At 40.3% G+C, this 14,350-nt stretch overlaps 1 non-coding gene across 1 annotated transcript; it reads right to left on the bottom strand.

Moving 5' to 3' along the window:
• Positions 1–9,574: 9,574 nt before the first annotated feature.
• LOC127492710 (U6 spliceosomal RNA) lies at positions 9,575–9,681 on the bottom strand. The gene has a single exon (XR_007922407.1). It is a non-coding gene; the product is annotated as a U6 spliceosomal RNA (small nuclear RNA).
• Between the last annotated feature and the right edge of the window lie 4,669 nt (positions 9,682–14,350).

Genomic DNA, 14,350 nt, shown 5'->3' with positions numbered 1-14,350 from the left:
GAATTTTTTAGCCAATTATATATTTCCAAATCATGTAAGCAAAAATGTCCTTAAATTACTCCAAGTTTGTCATCTTTTTTTACGTGAATTGTAACAAAATGGGGCTTTCATTTTGTCCTGCTTGATTTTAATTAGCACTATTGATATACAACAAAATATGCAAATTTAAGAAACATCTTAATGATGACAGTTTTTCCTTTCTAATTTTCAAATTTGTAGGCATGTTGATTTAGCCACTTAGTGTCTAAATATTTATTTACACAATGTCAACATGCAGGAAAAAGGGTAAATAGAAATGCTAGTGGTTTCAATCAGAGCTAGCTCTGAAATCTAAGATTAACTGAGTCTCAGATACTACAAACAAATACTTAGTCTTCTGGAGCAATGCTTAACTGGAGCCAACATCTCATTTAGAGCCCTGACAAACTCTCTCACGACATTTTCCTGAGTGAGGATAAAAATGAATATGATGAAGGACAAATACTAGCTCTGTGGTTCCATTCAGCTCCCTCCCCCTTATCTAGGTGACACGATTAGTTGTCTATGGTAGTATCTATGGGTGGAGTATCTATGGGTTAGATGACATCAGGCACTAAGAGCTATGATATATGTTTGAAATATTATTGAGAACAATTCCAGCTAAACTGTTAGACAAGAAAGCAACCAGCTCAGACTGGCAGGTCTTCTCACAAACCTCAGAAAAGTCATTTAAAGTGAAGCACCTGTTAAATTATTTTGGAATCTGTGGATAAGTACCTACTCAACCCATTTATGCATATTGATGGATTTTTAATAAAGTCAAAATTCAATGTTTCAAATGTCTTTGTAATTTACAACTGTACTCCCATGAATACCTAAAGTGGTTTCTCACTGAAAGACTTAGGTGAGACTGCTAACTACAAAGTCCATGAGATGAGATAACCAACTCCGAATGATATAACTCTGTGGGACACGCAGGAATGTCTAAAGACACTGTTGACTGTCATAGCTGGGATTGGGATGCTGGGTGGGCAGATAGCCCCTAGCGTAGAGTTTGTAGAGCCAGAAATGTCGGTAGATCCTACAATGCACAGGACAGCTAATCCCTCTCCCTCAGCCAAGAATTATCCAGCCCAAAATGTTAATAATGTCAAGATTGAGAAACTGATGAAGAAAAATGAACAACTCCACCAGAGACCAGGTGCAATGAATATAACTTAGCATCAAAGTTATCTTTCAGTTTATTGGCCTCAAGTCATAGACACTAATGATAATTATACAAACAAGACTAAGGTGTTCTGGTGTTCCCCATAGATTTTTTTTTAATTTGTTTATTTGGTACTGTTTTGGACCTTCTAATTAAAGGCAAAAATCTCTAAATTAGTTAATCAGTTGTAAAAATACTAGGGAACTAAAACTATTTTAGCTAACTAAGGTATTTTAAGGGTAATTATTTTTAATTCTAAATGAGTATAAGCTTTGAATTGTGTGTTTAACACTACATTTAACAAGTGAATTCTCAGTCCCCCTCCAAGGGAGAATATGGGAGCTAAAATAAAAAAAAACAGAAACAAAACAAATAAATGCTTATGTATCAGTATTGTACATATATAGTTTTATCAAACTTTATCTTTGCCAACCAATGGTTAAGAATGATATACTCACTAGGCTAATCCTCCACCTGCAGCGCCAGGACCCCAGGTTCCAGTCCCGGTCGGGGCGCCAGATTCTGTCCCTGTTGCTCCTCTTCCAGTCCAGCTCTTTGCTATGGCCTGGGAAGGCAGTGGAGGATGGCCCAAGTGCTTGGGCCTTGCACCCGTATTGGAGACCCCGAGGAAGCATCTGGCTCCTGGCTTTGGATCTGGCCACTTGGAGGGTGAACCAACGGAAAAGGAAGATCTTTCTCTCTGTCTCTCTCTAACTCTGTCAAAAAAAAAAAAAAAAAAAAGAGAGAATATGCATAGTGATAGTCAAAGCAATATTTAAAAATAAAAGGAGATGATTTTCAAGTCATTAAATTGTATTATAAAGCATAGTAGTAATTAAAATATGTGGAGTTGGCTAAGGAATAAACAACCACATCAGATGAATAGACAATCCAGAAACTGGTCCAGATATATTTGGTTAATTAGATCATGAGAGAGGCAGGGTTTTATATCAATAGAGAAATGGCAGATTATTCCATAAATGCTTTCCAGTAAACTGTGTAAATATTTTGAAAAAACATTATATTGTTCTATACAGCAAATATAATACTAAGTATTATATGTATTAAATGCCTAAATGTAAAAGACAACACAGAATAATAAAGAAAGTAACAGACTGTAGTTACAGCCTTGGAACAGGGGAGATCTTAGGAAAAGACACAAAATTTTCTAAGTTTGGCGATATCAAACATTAACACTTCTGATAAATTAAAAACAAAAAGTGCTGACAATGAATAGACGGGGACACCCCAGGAGAAAATATTGGCAATGTGATGGAAATAAAAAATTTCATCAGTAATATTCAAAATATTCCTACAATTCAATTAGAAAAGGACAAGCAGTCCAATAAGAAGTTAGACCCCAAACAAGGTAGTAGTCAATTCATAGAAAAGAAAATGCAAGTACGAAAATGTATTCAATCTCACTAATATTTAGGGAAATAAAAATTCAAATATTTATTTATCTATCAGATTATCAAAATTAAAACATCTAAAGGTTTTAGAGAATATGAGGAATGTGATGTTCTCATTACAATTTAAAAATGTTGAGTATATATAACACACTTCTCAGAAATAATTCCATACATTCCCTTTAAAAGTACTATCCTGGCCGGCACCGTGGCTCAATAGGCTAATCCTCCGCCTTGCAGCACCAGCACACCAGGTTCTAGTCCCGGTCGGGGCGCCGGATTCTGTCCCGGTTGCCCCTCTTCCAGGCCAGCTCTCTGCTGTGGCCTGGGAGTGCAGTGAAGGACGGCCCAAGTGCTTGGGCCCTGCACCTGCATGGGAGTCCAGAAGCACCTGGCTCCTGGCTTCGGATCAGCACGGTGCGCCAGCCGCAGCGGCCATTGGAGGGTGAACCAATGGCAAAAGGAAGACCTTTCTCTCTGTCTCTCTCTCTCACTGTCCACTCTGCCTGTCAAAGAAAAAAAAAATACTATCCTAGGATTACGAAAGCAGGAATAAAACTTTTTGTTCCAAAAGGCTTATAATATGCTTATAATATGGACTGAACTTTCATACATATGCTTTCTCTTGAAATAACATGTTCTGTTTTCACTTTTCCCTTGTCATGCCTTAGTTAGCAACAAACATTTTATTTAAGTGACCGTAGAAAAATTCTAACATAGTAGAAGATTAAATGAAATTCTCCAAATTTTGATAAAGCGAGGGTCATCACTGTGAATCAGCTTTTAGTTGACTTTTTGAGTTTGTGGGGAAAGTTTTGTATCTGTTATTTGTGTGGGTTTTGCTGTGATTGTTGCTTATCAAGGACAGTATAAATGTAGAAAAAGCCAAGCAAAATATGCATGAGTTTTTTTTTTTTCCTAAAGCGTCAACCTTTAAAAGGAAAGAAAATAAATAACACATTCACTTACTCTCATTCCTTCAGGAGTTATTTTTGTTTTCCACCTGGGGTGATCTCCACACTCTCAGCTGGAATTACTTTTACTTCTGTTCCCACGACTGTTCGCTCTTAGACCAGTGTGTGACGGAGCATCTTCTTCTTTAATTGATCTAATTTGCACGCATAATTCTGATGGAATTATTCATTGTGAAGTGCACCGTTGGGCCTTCTAGTCACCTGCTCCCCACCCCCCATTTTTGTCCTGTGAATCCATTGCATTAATTTACCTGCAAATTCCTCCTTTCTCCAGAGGGTTCTCTTGGTTATGTAAATACTTTTGTACAGATTTCCTATTACAAACTGTTCTCTCATTTCCTTTCTTCCTGGATTAGTAACAGAGGTCTTAGAAACTTCAAAGATCACTGTGATTCTTAATAACCCACTTTTCTAATAAATCAGAGAATATTTGTCATCTCTGATTCATTAATAGCCCAAATGTTGTAATAAACACTAAAATGTTGATACAGTGGTCTAGCCCTCAAAGATCCTAATTCAATTAACCTCTAGTTTCCAAGGTGCAATAACCATAAAGATACATAATTTTCAAGATAGCTTAACCCTGATTTATTCTGGTGTAAACTAGCTCAGGAACAATTGTAGATTACAAACATAGGACAGTTTTGATAGCAACACAATTTTAGTTTTCTAATTCTATGTAGCAGTAATATCTTGCTACCAGTACTTTTCCCCAAGATGCTTGAATTGTGACCTTATAGCAGCCTTATAATGACCTAAAGTGTGTGGATACTAGCCAATAAATTCAACTTATCAGAAAGTATTACTATTACATCATTCTTTATTTGCTCCCACGTTTATATCTCTCATAGCTCCTGGAGGTCATCAATTTACCAGCAGTGCAATAGATATTCCATTAATAAGGGAGGAAGTACGAAATGAAGGAAGGGAGGGTAGAGAGGGAGGGAAGGGTGGGAGGGGAAGAAAGGAATACAGCACACACACACACACACACACGTGACTATAAGACTTAGAAAATAGTCACATAATCCTATTGCAGACATTGCAGCTAGACCCAGGTCCATAAACTTATACACATGAGCAAAGAGGATCATTCCTTGGTATAGCTGCTACTCTGATTCATGTAGGTGGAGCCATGACTCTGGCAAGCAGAAAGTGGGAGAATAACTTCTTGATTGTAGTTGATACCAGATGTAAAACAACAGTCTTACCCAATCTTCAGGCCAGCATTTGTACTCCTGACATATATTTAACTCCCTTTCTCCTGGCATGTGGGGAAATGGTAAGATGATAGCTCAATCCTTCCTTCCCTCCTTTCCAATCTCTCTCTCTCCCTCCCTTCCTACTTTCCTCCCTCTAGTCCTACTTTCTTGCCTTCATATAGCCTCTTTTTTCCCTTCTTTCTTCCAGCCCTTTTCTATAAAGATGAAACATCTTGACAGGGGCTCAGGATATACAGTTCTACATTATTTGTTAAATATACTAGCTACAGAGTCCCCCAAATCCTGGAAATTAGGCTCATATTAGAGAATTATTGTGACTTTGCATACAGCCATCAGATTTTAATATCTGTGATCAATTAATCTTTGTGAATTCTGGTCTAAGAAAGAAACATGGTGAGGTAACAGCTATTCATAGTAAAATGTACCTGCACTGAATAAATAGGAAATGCTAAATTGGAGAATTATCCTTATAGTACCTTCTGATCTCTATTGGATTATATCCTGAAATATTAATATTCTGGCTGACAGTGCAGTGTGACTCATATAGGCTGAACTGAATATGGATGAGTTTTATTAAGGAGCTGAATGAACTGCAAAAAATAAACAGTATCATAAGCGTTGGTGCTAATTCCTGGTACAGATGTAATCATAGGAAGAGATAAAAGCCAGTATGTGTATGAAGGAGGTGGTTTGAGGCATAGCTAAATAGTGGCAATACTTAATTTATTCAATGCTATGATGTCATTGTCTAAACTAATATGTATCTAAAAAGAAAATTCTCATGATCCTCAACTTTCCCAGTTTGAATGTAACCTGCCTATAAAAATGTGTTATCTTACTGTCATAATTAAAACTCCCATACCGTGCTGTGTGGCTAATTCTCTTTACCACAGCCACCTGAGTATGTGTAAAATTTGTGATGGAAATGGAATCTGTTTATTTTGATGGCATGGCTCTTGAATCATTTACCACGGTCAGTATTGCACAAAACTGCTGGGGCCAGATCCTGCTGATACGTTATTGCATTCAGACCTGTTACTTTACTTCTAGCAGGCAACAAAAAGTATCTCAGTGTCTGTGAGTTTTATATTAGTTTTCTTCTCTTTTGGTAAGTAGCTGTCTTCAATTTTTATTAATAGAATGCTGATCAGAATAAGCCAGAGGCTCTCATTCTCTGTGTCAATTTTCTTATCACTCACACCTTTGCTGCCCTTCAGCTCTGTTTTCTACCAGTGGACCTCAAAATGCTTGAAGTGCATTTTACTTTCTCAGTTGTTAGCATACTTCCAATTCCCACACCCCGACCACCTCCACAGACCCTCCAGTAATCCAGCCAGTGATCACATCTCCCTGGCTACCTTTACCTGTAGGATAACTGCTACAACACGGAACTGATCAAACGGAGAGGGTCAGAAGTCATATCCCAATACTTCTGTATTGGGATGAATGATGTACATACTGCCTCAGATTATAATGCCAGTCCTAATCACACGTGTAAGGGGAGAATATAATAGCCAAAATGTGACAGAATAGAAACCTTGAGATGTTGGTTTAAACAACCACTGCTTTATTATCTTATTTTTATTTATTTGAAAGACAGAGTTACAGTGAGAGGTAGAGACAGAGAGAGAGGTCTTCCATCCGCTGGTTCACTACCCAGATGGCCGCAATGACCAGAGCTGCACCAATCCGAAGCCAGGAGCCAGGAGCTTCCTCTGGGTCCCCAACGTGGGCACAGGGGCCCAAGGACTTGGGCCATCTCCCACTGCTTTCCCAGGCCATAGCAGAGAGTTGGACCGAAAGAGGAACAGCTGGGACCAGAACCAGCGCCCAAATGGGATGCCGGTGCTTCAAGCCAGGGCTTTAACTCACTGCACCACAGCACCTGCCCCCAACAATCATTGCTTTAAAAAATTAAATTTTAGGGGCCAGTTCTGTAGTGCAGCAGGTTAAGCCTTTCCATATGGATGCTGGTTCCAGTCCTGGCTGCTCCACTTCCAATCCAGCTCTCTGCTAGTGGCCTGGGAAAGCAGTGGAAGATGGCACAAGTACCCCTGTACTCACTTGGGAGACCCAGAACAAGCTCCTAGCTGCTGGCTTCAGCCTGGTCCAGCCTGGGTCATTGCAGCCATTTGTGGGAGGGTGAACCAGCAGTTGGAAGATTCTTTCCCTCTCTTTCTCTCTCTGTATTTCTGCCTTTCAAATAAAGAAATAAATCATTAAAAAATTAAATTTTAGGGGTACATATTTTGCCTGTCCATCATGATGCTGGTTAAGGCATTGTGTCCTGTATCAGAGTTTCGGTGCTTGGTGTGCGGCTCCAGCTTCTGACACCAGCTTCCTGCTAATGTACACTTGGGAGGCAGGGATGCTGGTTCAGGTATTTAGTTCTCTGCCACCTGCATGGGAGACCTGAGTTGATTTGCAGGCTCATGACTTCACCTGTCCAGCCCTGGCATTTGCGGGCATTTGAGGAGTGACTCAGCAGATGCAAGATTTCTTGGTCTGCCTCTGTCTCTCTGCCATTCAAGTAAATTAAAATAAGAAAAGAAAAGATCCTAAAGAAGGAGCCAACCTGGGAATATTACAGTGGAAGACTGTGTAAAGCTACAGTTTTAAGCAGAGCTTTGTGCATACAGAGAGTCAGTTTGAAAAAAGGACGCCAGGAAAGAGCATGCCACAGTCAAGTTCAGGGGTGGGGCAGGGAGAAGGATGCGTGAGAATTTTACTGGGCTGAAGTGAAAGTTCACCAGGGTTTGACAGTGGGTGAAATTATAAACCAGAGTCCCTCATACTCTGTCCTTAGGGTTCGTATTTGCATCTCTCCAAGATCAGGGAGGCCTTAAGGAGCCACTGGAGAAAATGCAGCAAACAGGGCCCATTGCAAACTGGCCCCATGAAAGAGCAGCTCTGGAAGGCACCTGGGTTTCCCCGGAGCCTGAAGCCATCACAGCCACCACAGCCTGGGCCACCTCGCTGGCCTGGGAGTGCATGAGGTATGCATATTTGTCATGTTAGAGTATGCAGCCATTCCTATTGTCTTCAATATATTACAGCAGAAATGGGAACCAGATTTTGTCACATGGCATTTTAGACTCTAAAAATATAATTAAATATACATTCTCTCTCTCTCTCTCTCTCTCTCTTTTTTTAAACAGACAGAGTGGACAGTGAGAGAGAGAGAGAGAGAGAGAGACAGAGAGAGAAAGGTCTTCCTTTGCCATTGGTTCACCCTCCAATGGCCGCCGCAGCTGATCCGAAGCCAGGAGCCAGGTGCTTTTCCTGGTCTCCCATGGGGTACAGGACCCAAGTACTTGGGTCATCCTCCGCTGCACTCCCGGGCCACAGGAGAGAGATGGACTGGAAGAGGAGCAACTGGGACAGAATCTGGCGCCCCGACCCAGACTAGAACCTGGTGTGCCAGCGCCGCAGGCAGAGGATTAGCCTATTGAGCCGCGGTGCCGGCCGATAAGCTGTATTGTTATAAGATGTTACACTTTTCAATACAGTAAGTTAACCATTAGAAAATTAGTTCTAATTCTAAACAAATAATAAAATATGTACAAAATTATACATGCACAAAAAACATTCATCATAACGTGACTATAATAGCAAAACATGAAAAATAGCTAGAGGAGTAATGATCAATTAAAGGAAGTATGGCATTCTAGTTGAGGGAATGCTTTTATTAAATACTAAAATAATTTACATTAAGTGTTTTATATATTAAATATGTATGTTATATATTAAATAATAAATATGAAAATATTTAATAACATGGGAAAACTATTTCAAACATTTTTCTCTGAGTATGAAAAAGCAAAATGACTTTTGTTTCTTCTTTTCCCAAATTCTCTTAGGTAATCATGTGCAAAATAAATAATACACGTTGTGGAAAACTCTAATACTGCATTGAATATGTTAAAAGACGGGAGAAAAGCCAGAAGGAAGATTGAGCTATAGGGTTTCTGATGATCTAGGCATGAATTAACTAAGAAACCACTCCTCTGGAAAAAGAAAAAACATTAATATTTTACACTATTAAGATACCTGGTCCTTTAAATAATTCATAATCACTCATTTTATCTGTTAAAATGTATGTTTACATTTCTCCAAGCAATCTTTGAGAATGGAAAATTGAGATACTCATTCAACCATAGTTAGGAAGATTTTCAGGAATATTAAACATACATATGCTACCCAGAGATAGGGGACTTGATTAAAAGTAAATGGCCAAATTAATAGTGGATTTTACAGCCTCAAGGAATTAAAGACAATTTGAAAGGCAACAAAAGCTATGCTTTTGCAAAGCTCAGTCAAGTACCTTTTTCAAAGGGACATTTATTCTAATTCATCTAGCAAGCCTCAGGATGGAGTCACTTTCTCATTCACTGCTCACATGTCTGGGGCATTTCTCAGGCTCCTGCAGCACCGCTGGGGTGCTTTTAATAACGGATAGCTAAATGAGGAAGAGGCTCACTCAGGAAATTAAGAGGCGAACTTAGAAAACTTAGTAAGGGCTATCAAGGCAAGGACCATAACCTATTAAATGCTGGTCACCTCCTGTTTTCACTTCTCATCTCTCCCCTGTGGTTTTTAACAAAGTATCCCCAACAACAGGCAAATTACATTCAGCAGTGAAATCACCTGCAGAATGTCTGATTAGTTGGGACCACAGTATATTTCATCTCAAAACAGAAAATCAGCCACAAACTATGTCAAACCCAACACAGAGAGTGCTGACTTCTTGCTAGGTTGCAGAAGTGGTCTTTTTTCTTTTTTTTTTTTATGGAACGCTTCACGAATTTGCATGTCATCCTTGCACAGGGGCCATGCTAATCTTCTCTGTATCATTCCAATTTTAGTATATGTGCTGTCGAAGCGAGCATAAAAGTGGTCTGTCTTGACTTCAAGAAACAATGCTCTGAGCTCAAAGCCGCAGCTGCATTGCTGAAGATGCTGCCAGTGAGCCCCTGTCCTGCACGTTCTTCCTCCTGCATTCAGAAGACTTGCTATTTCCAGTTGTCTGGTCTACCAAAAATCACGTGTCTGCCTCCTCCCTGCCCAGGTTGCTCACTGCACCCCCTCTGAAGGAGCCTGCTTCATTCAGGACCCGAGCAGGCCATGAGCCGGAGCAGCTACAAGGTGATCTAAAACCAAGAGAGCAACAGATCAGGAACTAGTCCCTGTTTCCAAAGAAACGGAACAATATTTTCCCTCATTCCTCCTGGGACGTCCATTCCAACCAGAAGTCACGGGAAGGGTGTTGAATTCCTGCAGGATCTGTCAAAAGAAACTAAAATCACGGACCAGAACAATGGCGCAGTAGGTTAAAGCCTTGGCCTGCAGCGCCAGCATCCCATATGGGTTGGAATACTGGCTAATCACTTTCGATCCAGTATCCCTGCTGATGTGCCTGGGAAAGTAGCAGAGGATGGCCCAAGTCTCTGGGTCCCTGCACCCACGTGGGAGACCCTGAGGATGTTCCTGGCTCCTGCCTTTGGATCTGCCTAGTTCCGGCCATCAAGACCATTTAGGGAGTAAACCAGAGGATTAAAGACCTCTCTTCCACATGCCCTGCCCCATAACTCTTTCAAATGTATAAAATATTTTTTTAAAAAAAGAAACTAAAAACAAATTTATTTCCCACGATGAGAACAAGTTTTCTTTTCACACACTTGCAAATAACGAGACTTCTCCTTCCACAGAAGCATCACCTACTAATTTGCCCTGAACTGAGAGGTCTGGAAAGCAGCGACCTATTCAAACCAGAAGTGAATACTTAGAGAAGTGGTTCAAGAAGCACCAATGCAGACTGGAAGTCCAAACAAAACTTCCCCACCTTGAAGGTGGGAAAAATTCAATGCATAGCTGGTGATGGTTCAGGACTGATTCTGAGGCCTAAAAGTCAAACAGTGGTCAGCTGCGATCACTCGTAATTTGTTAGCAAATTGGGATGACATCCATGCACTGGGTAAATACAACATATAGCCTCCAAAATGGCATTCTCATTTTCTTTCAACACTGCTTTGGCATACTTCTATGCAGTTAAGTTTAAAGATCATCCACTGCTGGGAAAAAGGGACACTAACCCACTGTTAGTGGGAATGCAAACTGGTAAAGCCACTATGGAAGTCAGTCTGGAGATTCCTCAGAAACCTGAATATAACCCTACCATACAACCCAGCCAGCCCACTCCTTGGAATTTACCCAAAGGAAATTAAATTGGCAAACAAAAAGCTGTCTGCACATTAATGTTTATTGCAGCTCAATTCACAATAGCTAAGACCTGGAATCAACCCAAATGCCCATCAACAGTAGACTGGATAAAGAAATTATGGAATATGTACTCCATAGAATACTATACAGCAGTAAAAAACAATGAAATCCGGTCATTTGCAACAAAATGGAGGAATCTGGAAAACATCATGCTGAGTGAAATAAGCCAGTCCCAAAGGGACAAATATCATATGTACTCCCTAATTGGTGACAACTAACCAAGAACCAAAAAGGAAACCTATTGAAGTGAAATGGACACTATGAGAAACAGTGACTTGATCAGTCCTTGTCCTAACTGTTGATGAACAACTTAATACTTTATCCTTTTCAGTATTTTTTTTGTTCTATTAATACTATTGGTTACTCTTTAATTAACACACAATTACTCTTAGGCATGAAAATTAAACTGAAAAGCGATCCCTGTTAAATATAAGAGTGTGAATAAGAGAGGGAGGAGATGTACAATTTGGGACATGGTCAATCTGACTTGCCCCAAATGGTAGAGCTGGAAACATGCCAGGAGATTTCAATTCAATCCCATCAAGGTGGCATGTACCAATGCCATCTCACTAGCCAAAGTGATCAATTTCAGTTCACAACTGATCATAATGGTAGGATTAAGAGTCAAAGGGATCATATAAACAAGAGTAGTGTCTGCAAATACTAACTGATAGAATTAAAAAGGAGAGAACAATCCAACATGGGACGCAGGATACACAGCAGACTTGTAGAATGGCAGATGTCCTAAACAGCACTCTGGTCTCAGAATCAGCCCTTAAGGCATTTGGAACTAGCTAAAGAGCCCTTGAGAGTATTACAGGCATGGAAAGCCAAGACACTCTGGTAAAAAAAAAAAAATGACCTAAATGAAAGATCTCTGTGAATGAGATTCCAGTGGAAAGAACAGGCCATCAAAGAAGGAGGTACCTTTCTCTGAAGGGAGGAGAGAACTTCCACTTTGACTATGACCCTGTCTAAATAAGATCAGAGTCGGCAAACTCAAAAGGCTTCCACAGCCTTGGCAATTCATGACTAGAGCCTAGGGAGATTACTGATGCCATAAACAAGAGTGTCAAATTGTTAAGTCAACAACAGAAGTCACTGTGCACTTACTCCTCATGTAGGATCTCTGTCCTTAATGCATTGTACAATGTAAATTAATGCTATAACTATTACTCAAACAGTATTTTACACTTTGTGTTTCAGTGTGGGTGCAAACTGTTGAAATCTTTACTTAATATATACCAAATTGATCTTCTGTATATAAAGATAATTGAAAATGTATCTTGATGTGAATGGAATGGGAGAGGGAGTGGGAGATGGGAGGGTTGTGGCTGGAAAGAAAGTTTTGGGATGAAAAAGCCACTGTAATCCAAAAGCTGTACTTTGGAAATTTATATTTTTAAATAAAAGTAAAAAAAAAAAAAGAAGAAGAAAAAAAAGATGATCCACTGTACAGGAATGAAAACGGATTAAGTTTTGATGAATAGGAAGCTGGAGAAGAAAGGAGCGAATGATCCTGAACAAGAATAATAGTCGGAGGCACAGAGGATGGAGTGGATCATTTTTCTCTCTCCAGTGGAAACTGATCAAGAGAAAAGAGTTTAACTGGTGAGAGGAATGTTTAATTTAGACATTTTGAAGATCCCTATTTCAGTAAACACAAAATGCTTTAGATGCCCCACAAGTATGAATTTCACCACCTCAAACTTGGTGTGCAGAAAATATGACTTTATTTATTGCCTTAATTGCCAGATCTCTGATCTGAACATCATTTCTGAATATCATTTCTTCCTTTAAAAAAATTTTTTTCCACTGCAGTGATTTTTTGGTCAGTTCATGCCTAGAGGGTTGGAAACCCTCTGGTTCAATCATCCTTCTAGGTTTTGCTGTCCCTCCTGCCACCCAAAAGTTTGCAGAGGTGAGAGCAGGTGAAACCGCTGCCTACTCCGCACTTTGGTTCAGATCGGCCTCTCCTCTCCGGCAGTTTCTGGCTTGGTCTTCAGCCTGCTGGCTTTTCTCCCAGACGTCCCACAGTCCCCGGCTGAGCTCTCAAGCCCCAGACTTTCTGGATGTTCCCTGATTCAGAAAACTGAGACGAAACCCGGAGCTGGACCTTGGCTATCCCCTAAACATTTCTGAAATCATGATTTTTATTTCAAGCAGTTTCCTCTACATCTAATTTTCATTTAAACCTTATCTATTCCTCAAAGACCCAAATATTTTCCACTGATCCGGTCAACCAAGAGGGACTGCCTGTGAATTCACAGTCTGCCCCTCCCCTACAGCCTTTGTCACTTTCTGCTGTGCAAACACACAGCCCCCATGGACTCCAACAGGCAGAGTTCTTGTCGACTGCTGGCATCCATGTGATTGTACATGTCCATTCTGATTACCTCTGTCCTTTGTCCCCCTGGTGGTTGTACGTTTTTGATGCCACCTCTCTTCTGTGTAGGTTATAGGAAGTTGTATTCATGGCTTCCTTTCCTACTGCAGGTTCTTTGGAGAAAGATAAATTGTTTAATTTGGTAGCTCATCCAGTGCTTCGTACATAATAGGAAATGAAAAAATTTATCAAGGCCAGGCATTTGGTGTAGTCTTTAAGATGCTGGTTGGATGGCCTCGTCCCATATTGGTGTGCCTGAGTTCACATGCCAGTTCCACTCTCAAATCTAGCTTCCCAACTATGCACAACCTAAGAGGCAGCCAGCGTTAGTTCATGTGGTCGGGTCCCTGCCACCCACATGGGAGACCTGGATTGAGTCCCCAACTTCCAAGCATTTCGGTAAGAGAGATAGGGTCTCTCCTCCGCCCCATCTCCTTCTCCCTCTTCCCCTCCTTCTCTCTCCCCCCACTCTTCTTCTTTCTCTCCCCAGTCTCCCTCCCTCACTCCATCTCTATCTCTCCCCCTCCCTCTCCAACAGAATAAATACAAGTTTTAATGTATTAAATAAATACTCAGGTGAAAGTAGAGCAGAGCCACGCACTTTAAATAGCATAAGAAAGCAACAGGCAGGCAATCTCCTCATCAGTGGAATATGGATACAATTTACCTGTCAGCATTACTGGCTTCTGTCTACTCCCTCATGCCTACTCAAAGTCTCATAATTTTTAATTTGAAAAAAGAACTAGTGGGATATTTTGGTTTTAATCTGTTGGAATAAAGGAAAATTAAATTATTCAAACTTTGCGCTTCTACCACTGACAGTTAATAATATCACTGTCATCACACAGAGTGTACTTAAAAGATATTTGAAAGATTCTATCCATCTTTCCCGT

The sequence above is a fragment of the Oryctolagus cuniculus genome, chromosome 16 (assembly GCF_964237555.1).
Source record: "Oryctolagus cuniculus chromosome 16, mOryCun1.1, whole genome shotgun sequence".
In the NCBI taxonomy this organism is placed as follows: domain Eukaryota; kingdom Metazoa; phylum Chordata; class Mammalia; order Lagomorpha; family Leporidae; genus Oryctolagus; species Oryctolagus cuniculus.
Note: the sequence above shows the minus strand (reverse complement) of the source record. Positions and strands in the feature narration are given on the sequence as shown.